The 8,606-nt window shown below is 53.9% G+C and overlaps 1 long non-coding RNA gene across 3 annotated transcripts in view; it reads left to right on the plus strand.

The window, feature by feature from the left end:
- The window catches only part of LOC123617664 (uncharacterized), a 60,764-nt gene that overhangs the window by 45,441 nt on the left and 6,717 nt on the right, over nucleotides 1-8,606 (plus strand). For all 3 annotated transcript variants that reach the window (XR_012503889.1, XR_012503888.1, XR_012503887.1), the window contains exon 4: nucleotides 6,551-6,628. This is a non-coding gene — a long non-coding RNA (uncharacterized LOC123617664). The remainder of the gene's footprint in view (nucleotides 1-6,550; nucleotides 6,629-8,606) is intronic.

Consider the following 8,606-nt stretch of genomic DNA (forward strand, 5'->3'; position numbering starts at 1 on the left):
TTAATCAGCACGATCTGGGGCCGTTTTCGGGAAGAGGCATGTGTCCTCCTCATGACGGAAAGGCAAACGCGTATGAGCAGAAACTTTGGGGAAGCCGCTCCAGGCTCCTGCGGTGGGAAACTCAGCGGTTTCTGTTTGTGCTGGCCCCATTCGTTCACGTGTTTCTCATCAGCCACATTCAGATCGATTCCATTTGCAGGGCTCTCCTGGCAGTCGTGGCGCGGGAGACTTGGTGGCAGAGTCTCCTGCAGTTCTGCCCCTGCCCAGGCTCTGCTCTTCTCGCGTAGTTTCTTGGCGCTTTAGCTCGCAAGCAGAAATGGGCTAAGCAGACGCGGTGGCTGAGCAAAACCAAACGTAAAACAGAACGCTGGCACACCGAACCAAGAGATTTCTCTACGTGTGAGGAGCGGGAACTCAGGGAGGGATAGTGAGGGACCAGGAAAGGGAGGGGCTACGTGAGAACCAGATGGAGCCGCGCTCCCATCCCGTCGGCATCCTCGCTAACTGTGCCCCTCTACTCTTCCGTCTCACTAATGGGTGCGATATAAAATACTTGTGTTCCTGGCCCTCACGGAGGATGTGACCCATGACACTGTGACACCACTTAATTTTTTTCAGTTAAATTAATCCCTTAATTTAGCTTCGCAGACTTTCGTCAGCTTCCTTCTTGGCGCCCGCCTCCCTAGCCCCACCCGTGTCCCACGTGGGACCCATCTTTTCTTCCTCCACCTGATGCTGACTCTTCTTGTACCATTAGGGAGGATGCTTGTCATCCCACTCTTTGAGCTGACACAGCAGAGAAAGGCCATCTGGTTGGAGACACGTCCGGTCCCTCTCTTCCCACTGCTGAGACTAGGAAAAAGGCACTGCTGTCCACAGCCCTTGGCTGTGTTTCCCAGGGCCGGACGGCATGTGTGCTGTGCTCTTGTCCTGCGTGTTGCTGTCTGGATTTGATTTCTGCATGTGCGGCTCATGGGGTCTGAAATTAGGGTGGAGACCTAAGTCTCAAGAAGGAGAGAGTCCATTGGCTTCAGCTTCAAGACACTGGTCCAGTCCAGTAAAGCTGGTATGGACACATGCACACACACACACACACACACGTGCACACAAGGTGGTCTCACAGTCACACAGTTTAAAATTCAAAGGCACAAAAGGGCATATGTACCGTCCCACACTCCTGCCCCCAGCTTCTTAGTCCCTCTCTGCAGGCGACCAGTGTTGACAGCGTCTCGTGTGTCCTTCCAGATATGTTTTAAACATACATTAGCAAATAAATCATACATTTCCCCATAATTGGTAGCATACCATATATGTATATATATATACATATATATATACATATATAGTTCAATGTCTTTTTTTTTTCACCTTCTAAATGGCTGCAAAGTATATCGTTGAATGAATTTCCATAATTTATTTAACTAGTCCCATATGGATGGGCATTTGGTAGTTTCCAATTTTTTGCTATTGTAAAAAAATAAAGTGGATATTTTGATCCTCGGATCTTGTGTTTATTTCCCAAGGCTCAGCACTCTGAGGGGCGAGGAGTGTGGTCCACCGTCCAGCCGGGAGCTGGATGTGAAGCCCCAGACCACTGAGTCAGACACGTCCGGGTTTGCTCTTCTGTCCCTCCTAACTTGCCATCATGCAGAGAACTTACGCTACCAATTCTGATGTTCACTAAATTAGGTAATTTTATGCTTTTCTTTCTCTTTCCTGGCCTCCAGCCTCCTCCAGCCCAGAAATCTGGTTGTAACCAAAATACCGTTCCAGCAAGTGATGCCCCCACTCTCCTGAGACTTAGGGTGTTGGATTTCCTACGTTTCTGTAGCATGTGATAATGTGCAAAGCACTCTCACATAACATTCTTTCACTTAATTCTCACACAAGTTATTTGAGGTTGGCAGGACATTTTCTAGATGAAGGAAGTGAGGCTCAGAGGGACTGCCTGGTTTGCTCAACTTAGCTGATAAATGACAGACACAGAACTTAAAGCCAGATCACCTAACCCCCAGTCTACTGCTTTCCTCATCCATACGCTAACCCTTTTGCTGTGTATGTGGCATTTAAGTCAGCTTTCCATTTGGAATATGGCAGAGGCTGAAGTTCTAGGAAGTTCATTCTCAAATTTCATTTCCATCAATAGATAGATTGAGGCTATTCAGACAAAAGGAACGATGGACCAGTTTATCCACAGGGATCCCCTTGGATCGTTCAGCAAGCCAAGGGCAGCGTCGGTTGTCCAGGGAGCAGGACGAGAGGGTTGGGAGAGGGGCCAGGGCCGGAAACACGCGTGACGTGGAGGTCGGGGTGGGCTCCCCAGTGGGGAGGAGAAGAGAGGAGCAGAATGTGTGGTGGATCTGCCGCGGGCCACGCTCACCCATTAACCGCTCACAGAACTTGGGGAGGGCGCGCACATGTGAGGCCAAGGCTGTTCTGGTGCCCATGTGGCCATGCTGTGCTGGGCCGGCAGCCGGCCAGAGCTGCCCAGGGTGGCGAGGGACTGAGTGACTGCAGACACCAGTGCCGAGTGCAGCCCTGTGCTGGTCCCAGCCGCCTCCCTCCAGCTCACAGTGGGACTCCTTTCTCCCCCAGGATGTGTTTTCTCTCCCTCAGCTCCTCAGAGGAGGGGGAGCCTTGCTGGGGGCCCCACTGAGAGAGACACTGGACCGAGAGGCAGGGCCGGGCTACCGCAGGCTCAGATGCTGAGCTAAGGTCTCGAGGATTATCCTACAGGCAGTGGAGGTTACGGCGGGACTTCCAGGGAGTTCTCGCTCGCTCTCCAAGCACACACACCACGGAAAGGCTGCATGAGGACTCAGCGAGAAGGTGGCCGTCTGCCAGCCAGGCAGTGGGTTCTCACCGGGAACTGCGCGACTGCACCCTGGCCTTGGGCTTCCAGCCTCCAGAACCACGAGCATCAGCTTTCTGTTGTTTAAGCCCCTAGTGTGTGGTACTTTGTTGTGGCAGCCTGACCTGACGGAGCCAAGCACACAGCCACGCGGATGGCAGGGCTTTGGCTCCGGCAGCCTGGGTGAGCACAGAATCCTTGCTCTCATGGAGCTAATGGTCTGGTGGGGAGGGGAGGGAGGCATGGAATGAGCCATCAACACGGATGTATGTACAGTTACTGACATGGGGGTGAATAACGGGGCCTCACCCAGACGAGGGAAGACGGAGGAAGACTTCCAAGGACGTGACATTCAACCTGAGACCTGAAGGATGGGCGGAGAGAGAAGGCGTGGGCAGAGGGAGGAGCGTCGCAGGCTCAGGGAGGGCACGTGAAAAGCTGGGAGGAGAAAGGGCTGGAGAGAAACTGACAAGACACAGCGTCACCAGAGGGGGAGAAGGACCTGCTCCTGGGGACGGGTCTAAGAAGACTTGCAGGTCTTGTTAAGGGGTTTAGATTTACGTTCTCAGTGCAATGGGGAGCCATTAGAGGGTTTAAGTGGAGAAGTGATGTGATCCAACTTTCGTGTTAAAAGATAACTCTGAATAATGTAAAACTCAGATGGGAGGGAGAGACGTCCGAGGGCCGTCGATGCTGTCCTGGGGTGTGTGGGGTCCTGAGCCGGGGGAATTAGAGAGAAGTGGGTGCATGTGAGGGCCAGTGGGCAGGATGGGTGGGGGGAGGGCAGCAGAAGACAGGTAACAGGCCCAGCAACTGGGAGAGGGGGAGTCGAGGACACCGAGCATGGGGGTGGGGGAGCTGGAAACAGAAGGGCCCATGGCTCAGGAGACAGATCCAGCCTGTGCAGAAGGGAGTCAACAGAGCTGGCCTGAGGCTGCCGTCCTTAGAAAGGCCTGATTGCAAGGCTGGCCCTTGGCTGGCGTCTGGGAACTTGGCTCTCAGAGTGTCCCCATCACCGGTTAACTGATAAGGCTGGTTTTCTGTGCCTAGAATGTTTGTGCAGACAGTATGATTTATGCTGAACACCTATTTTCCTTCTGGGAGTCTGGAATGTTGGGTATGTGCTCGGCATACGGTGCCTACATGACCAGCTCCCAAGTAAGGTCCTGAGCTCTGTGTTTTCATCGCTGGGGGACGAGTGAGCTCTGTGCGGCCCCTGGGGAGGGAGAGCACACAGAAGCCTCACGTGGGTGCCTCTGGACCCGTCCGTGTCTCTGTCCCTTATGATTCATTCCACTTGGCATCCTTGCTGTGTCTCTGTCATAAATCTCAGCCATGAGCATGGTGCACACTGAGTCTCGTGAGTTTGAGCACATCTCTGAATGATGGGGTGGTGTTGGGGACCCCTGACATAGCCTCAGGGCTTAAGTTTGGGAGTGATCAGCAAGCAGAAGATATCTGTAATCACGGGCACACATGAGACCACCCAGGAAGAGTGAGGAGAGCCCTGAGGATCTCTGCAAGTTAGGGGTGACCGGAGGCAGGAGCTGCAAAGGAGGCCAGAGAAAGGAAGGTCTGCAGGACTTAGTACAAGGTCATTGATGGCCTTGGCAAGGCTGTCCCGTGGGCAGTTGGAGAGAGCTGGCTTGTTAAGGGGTGAGGAGGATGGAAGGAGCAGAGAGGGATGTGAGGAGGTGTAAATATATTGGTTGTAAGACTGGAAAAAAACTTGGTCCTTTTTTTTTCTCATTTGTTAAGTGCCTGCTGTATGACAGGCTCCAGGCCAGACTTGAGTGGTGCAGGGGGACACAGGTGTGGACAGGGCCTCGCAGAGTGTGTGGTCCCACAGTGAAGACAGGAGGGAACTGCCTGTGTGCTGAGTGTCTGAAAAGCAAAGTGCACAACACCGTGGGGGTGTTTAACCTAACCCGAGGGCTTCTTTGACGAAGTGACCGTGAACCTGGGACTTTATGAAGAAGGAGGAGTTTGTTGAAATCGGGAGAGGAGGAAAAGGAAGAGGGACATTTTGGGGAGAGAAAGAATATATAGACGCCGAGGACCTTGAAAGGTGGAATCTAGAAGGGACTGATTCTGATGGGAGGGAAATTCCTTAACACGTAACAGAAACAGGAAAAGAGGTTGGATTTTAAAAGGCTAGCTATACAGGTGAGACCTTAGGGTCCGTGGCAAGAAACAGCCTTCTTGTGTGACGACCTTTATTCTCTTGTGGGGCAGGGTTTTTTTTTTTTTTTTTTTTTTTTAAATTCCCATCCCTTTTCTGAGATCTAGTACATTTGGAGGCTAGAAAAACTGAAGGGGTCTTTGGTAACATATCTCAAGCTGGAGAGGAGGGGGACATTCTTTCAGCATCACAACCCACCAGGGACAGCCGAGCAGGAAGCCGAGGTTGGCGTGGCAGAAAGTCGGCTGTCCTTGGTTCTGTCCCCATGCAGACTTCTCCACCTTCCCTCCCTCTACCCCGAGATCTGAGGGTCCAGCTCCACCCAGCAGTGAAAGCAGACACAGTGGAAAGGCTGAGAAATCATGGCAGGGAGCAAGCCCAAGGAAAGGCATTACTCTGGGTAGCTGAGGATGACGGGGCAGGAAGCTGAGCCACGGGGGGTCCTGGATGCCCCAAGCCTATGTGCTGTGCCCTGGCGGACCTGGGAGATTAAAGGTCGAGAAATCATCATCTGAATCTCCACTCTCCTATGGGCTTGACAGCGGTTGAATTCTGCCTCCTGAATCTAAAATAAGGTAGAATCAGAATCTGGTGTTCCTCTGGATTTGTGTCTGTAACTGGACCAGCCAGCAGTGAGACGGTGTCCCCTCTCTCCTTCTGTCCCGGGAGAGGCAGTGTTGGGCTCTGCTTTGGAGGAGGAGGAGGCAAGGTCTTCCTCTCGTGGCAGGATCATGAGTTTGAGAGGAGAGCGGAGAAAGCGGAGGACGATTTTGCAGAGCAGCAGCCATAGAGCTGACTAGGGAAGCCTGCTCAGGCTGCCGGTCAGAGTTTCCACTGGAAGTGCTGACTTCACAGTGGCTCCCGTGGGCTCGGAGCCGGGGCCTGGTTGTCAGCATAGTGGTGATGAGCCTGAGGCAGAGGGCGGTGGGGGCTGGGTGGGCTCGCTGTGGGGCACCAGGTGGGGCAGGGAAGTTGGGAATGTTGGCAAGATCGAGTTGGCAAGTTCATGCTGGAACGCAGCAGACTCTAAGCAGCACGAGGAGAGAAGAAAGACAGACAGAGGACAGAGAAAGGGGGACATACGTATGTGCGGGCAGTCAAGGACCTGAAGTTCCCTAGAATAAGTGCAAGGGGAGCAGTGAGAGGTCTGGAAGGATGAGAACTTGTGGCTGGGGAGCAGGATGTTTAAATCTATGACCTCAGAGGTGGAGAAGTTCTGAGTAATGAGCAAGTTTGGGATGTGGCCTTGGGAGGTCTGCACTGAGCCTCGTCATCGCCGAGACCCTCTCTCTGATCCAACATTCACACCGCTTTCCTCTGTCCTTTCAGCCTCTGATGCACCTCCCGTCTCAGCTAACCTTTTCCCACGTTCTGGTCCAGCAAGAGGAACTCACAGCCTCTTTTCTTACTTCCGGAGGAATTTATTCCACATGTGTCTGATTCATTTGCGTTTACAGAAACTCAAAGTCTCCTGTGTCCAAAAACCCTTTCAACTATTTTTTTCTTCCCTTTCTTAGAAACAGGAAGTTGTGTTTGGCTGAGGACAAGCTCTTCCAGTGCCCCTGGGACTTACAAGATGTTTGGAATGAGGAACGGTGAGGACTGGGGAAGACTCTGCCGCGCCCTCCTTTCCTGGGGCTGTTGTGTATCTGCCAGGGGTAGGCTGGGCAGCTCGTGGGGATGGATGACTAGCCAGAACTTTCCTGTCTCTCGTTGCTGAGCCCAAGGCCTGAGGGAAAGTATGTCCTAAAAGAGACAGGTGGGTTTGGAGGCTCCTGTGTTCCTCCAGCACTGGCGTCACAGCTCAGGATCTGCTGGTACACTGGGTTTCATCTTTTTCTTCCCAACACTTGAGCAGAGTCTAGTTTTGGGGGTGTGGACTGGCTGATACTCAGTTTTACGCAGAGAAGGCCCGCTCCCTCCCCAGCGGAATATGAGAGAAGGTTCCCTCTCTGAAGAAGCGGGAACCTGGCTGGAATGGGGCACACCTGTTTGGCTAAGTCTGGCCGCGCTGTTGGGACGTGTTAACCTAGAAAGCAGACAGGTGCCTGGAGGGACCGATGTAGGGCCCGTGAGGCAGGGCAGCATCAGCGTCACACCCAACCGCCCTGCTCGCTCAGGGCTCCAACCTCTAGCTCCCCTCGCGTGTTATTTTGTTCTGTTCAGTTTTTTCATATGTGTGGTCGATCTGACCACACTGCGTCTCTAGTGCTTCCCTGGATTGAACCAGCAAGAACGTTGGCTTAGGTTGGTGCCTTCTTTCTCTGTCATGTCCTGTGGGCAGCTTTCTTGAAGGACCACGGGGAAATGTGCTGTGCTAGGAGAGACCTCTCTCAGAAAGACATACTGTCCTGCAGCCGAGGGCCACCACGGGCCAGCGAACCCCTGGTTACCTTCCTCCAGGGCAGGGGTGCTGTGGCATCTCCCCCTCCCCTGCCGTCACCCTAGGACCCAGGGGCAATGCCCACTCAGGGCCGTGGGGTGGCAAGGGTCTGAAGGACGGTGGAATCAGGGGTGGGGGATGCTGCGGGGGTAGACGTCTCTCCGCTCGGCACAGCGCAGAGCCGGGGTGGAGGAGGACAGGCGTCAGGACGGTGGTTCAGCCTTGCCTCAGTGCTGCCTGCGCAGCCTTCCCCGTGCTCACCCTGTCCTGTGTTTGACTGTGGCCATGTCCCCGCGCTCACCCTGTCCTGTGTTTGACTGTGGCCGTGTATTCAGTAATTAAGTTCCACTCACCCTAGAGGCAAAAGGAAGTGATGAGGCTGTGGCCGGAGAAATCTGGAAATCCAACGATAGCACTACGTCTGATCCGCTCTGGTAAATTCCGCATTTCTGTCCACCCTGAGAGACGGACCACTCCCAATTCCCCAGCAGCCACAGGGAGACCCCGCTTCCCCCCGGGGGAGGGGCGCTTGGAGGCCCGAGAGGCACAGCTGGTGGGGCAGAGGTTGCTGTGTGCTCTGCAGCCTCTTTCCCAGCGACCAGGGGGACTTGGGCACTGAAGGTCTTGGGCCGTGTGTGAAGGCCTGGCACCCGGCCCCGCTTGCGGCTCCCAGACCCGCGAAGGCAGTCGTGACGAGGCCGTTCTCTCCATTTGCCTGGACCATGTGTTGCATATATCAAGACAAAGCAAAGCCAACATACTCTTAGGACCCTTCCTATTGTACCTGTCTTTTTTTTTTTTTTTTAATCCCTTGGTGGCGGTGGGAGGGTGGGAGAAGGTTTGGAGGAAGTGAAGAGGGATCCACCAGAGGAAAGCAAGAAGAACTGCATGTTTGGATGCGGGCAAGGAGGAACGGTCCGGAGGAAGAGGCCCGCTTGGTTACAACGCCCAAACACCGAGGGCCTAAAGCCTAGTGGGCATCATCAGAGAGCAAGAGGCCGGGCTCCCCCAGGGGACACGTGCCCAGGAGAGAGGGGTGGTTGGCTAGAGGGGGTCAGGGAACAGTAACGTGGCATACTTTAGTCAGTCAGCAAGTCCTCCAGTCAGCTACAGGGAAATGAAGGGCAGAGAATAAACCCCAGACAGGGACTCGCTTATCTTAAGGATGGAAGGCTGGAAATGAACTTTGA

Source organism: Camelus bactrianus, chromosome 33, assembly GCF_048773025.1.
Source record: "Camelus bactrianus isolate YW-2024 breed Bactrian camel chromosome 33, ASM4877302v1, whole genome shotgun sequence".
Classification (NCBI taxonomy): Eukaryota; Metazoa; Chordata; class Mammalia; order Artiodactyla; family Camelidae; genus Camelus; species Camelus bactrianus.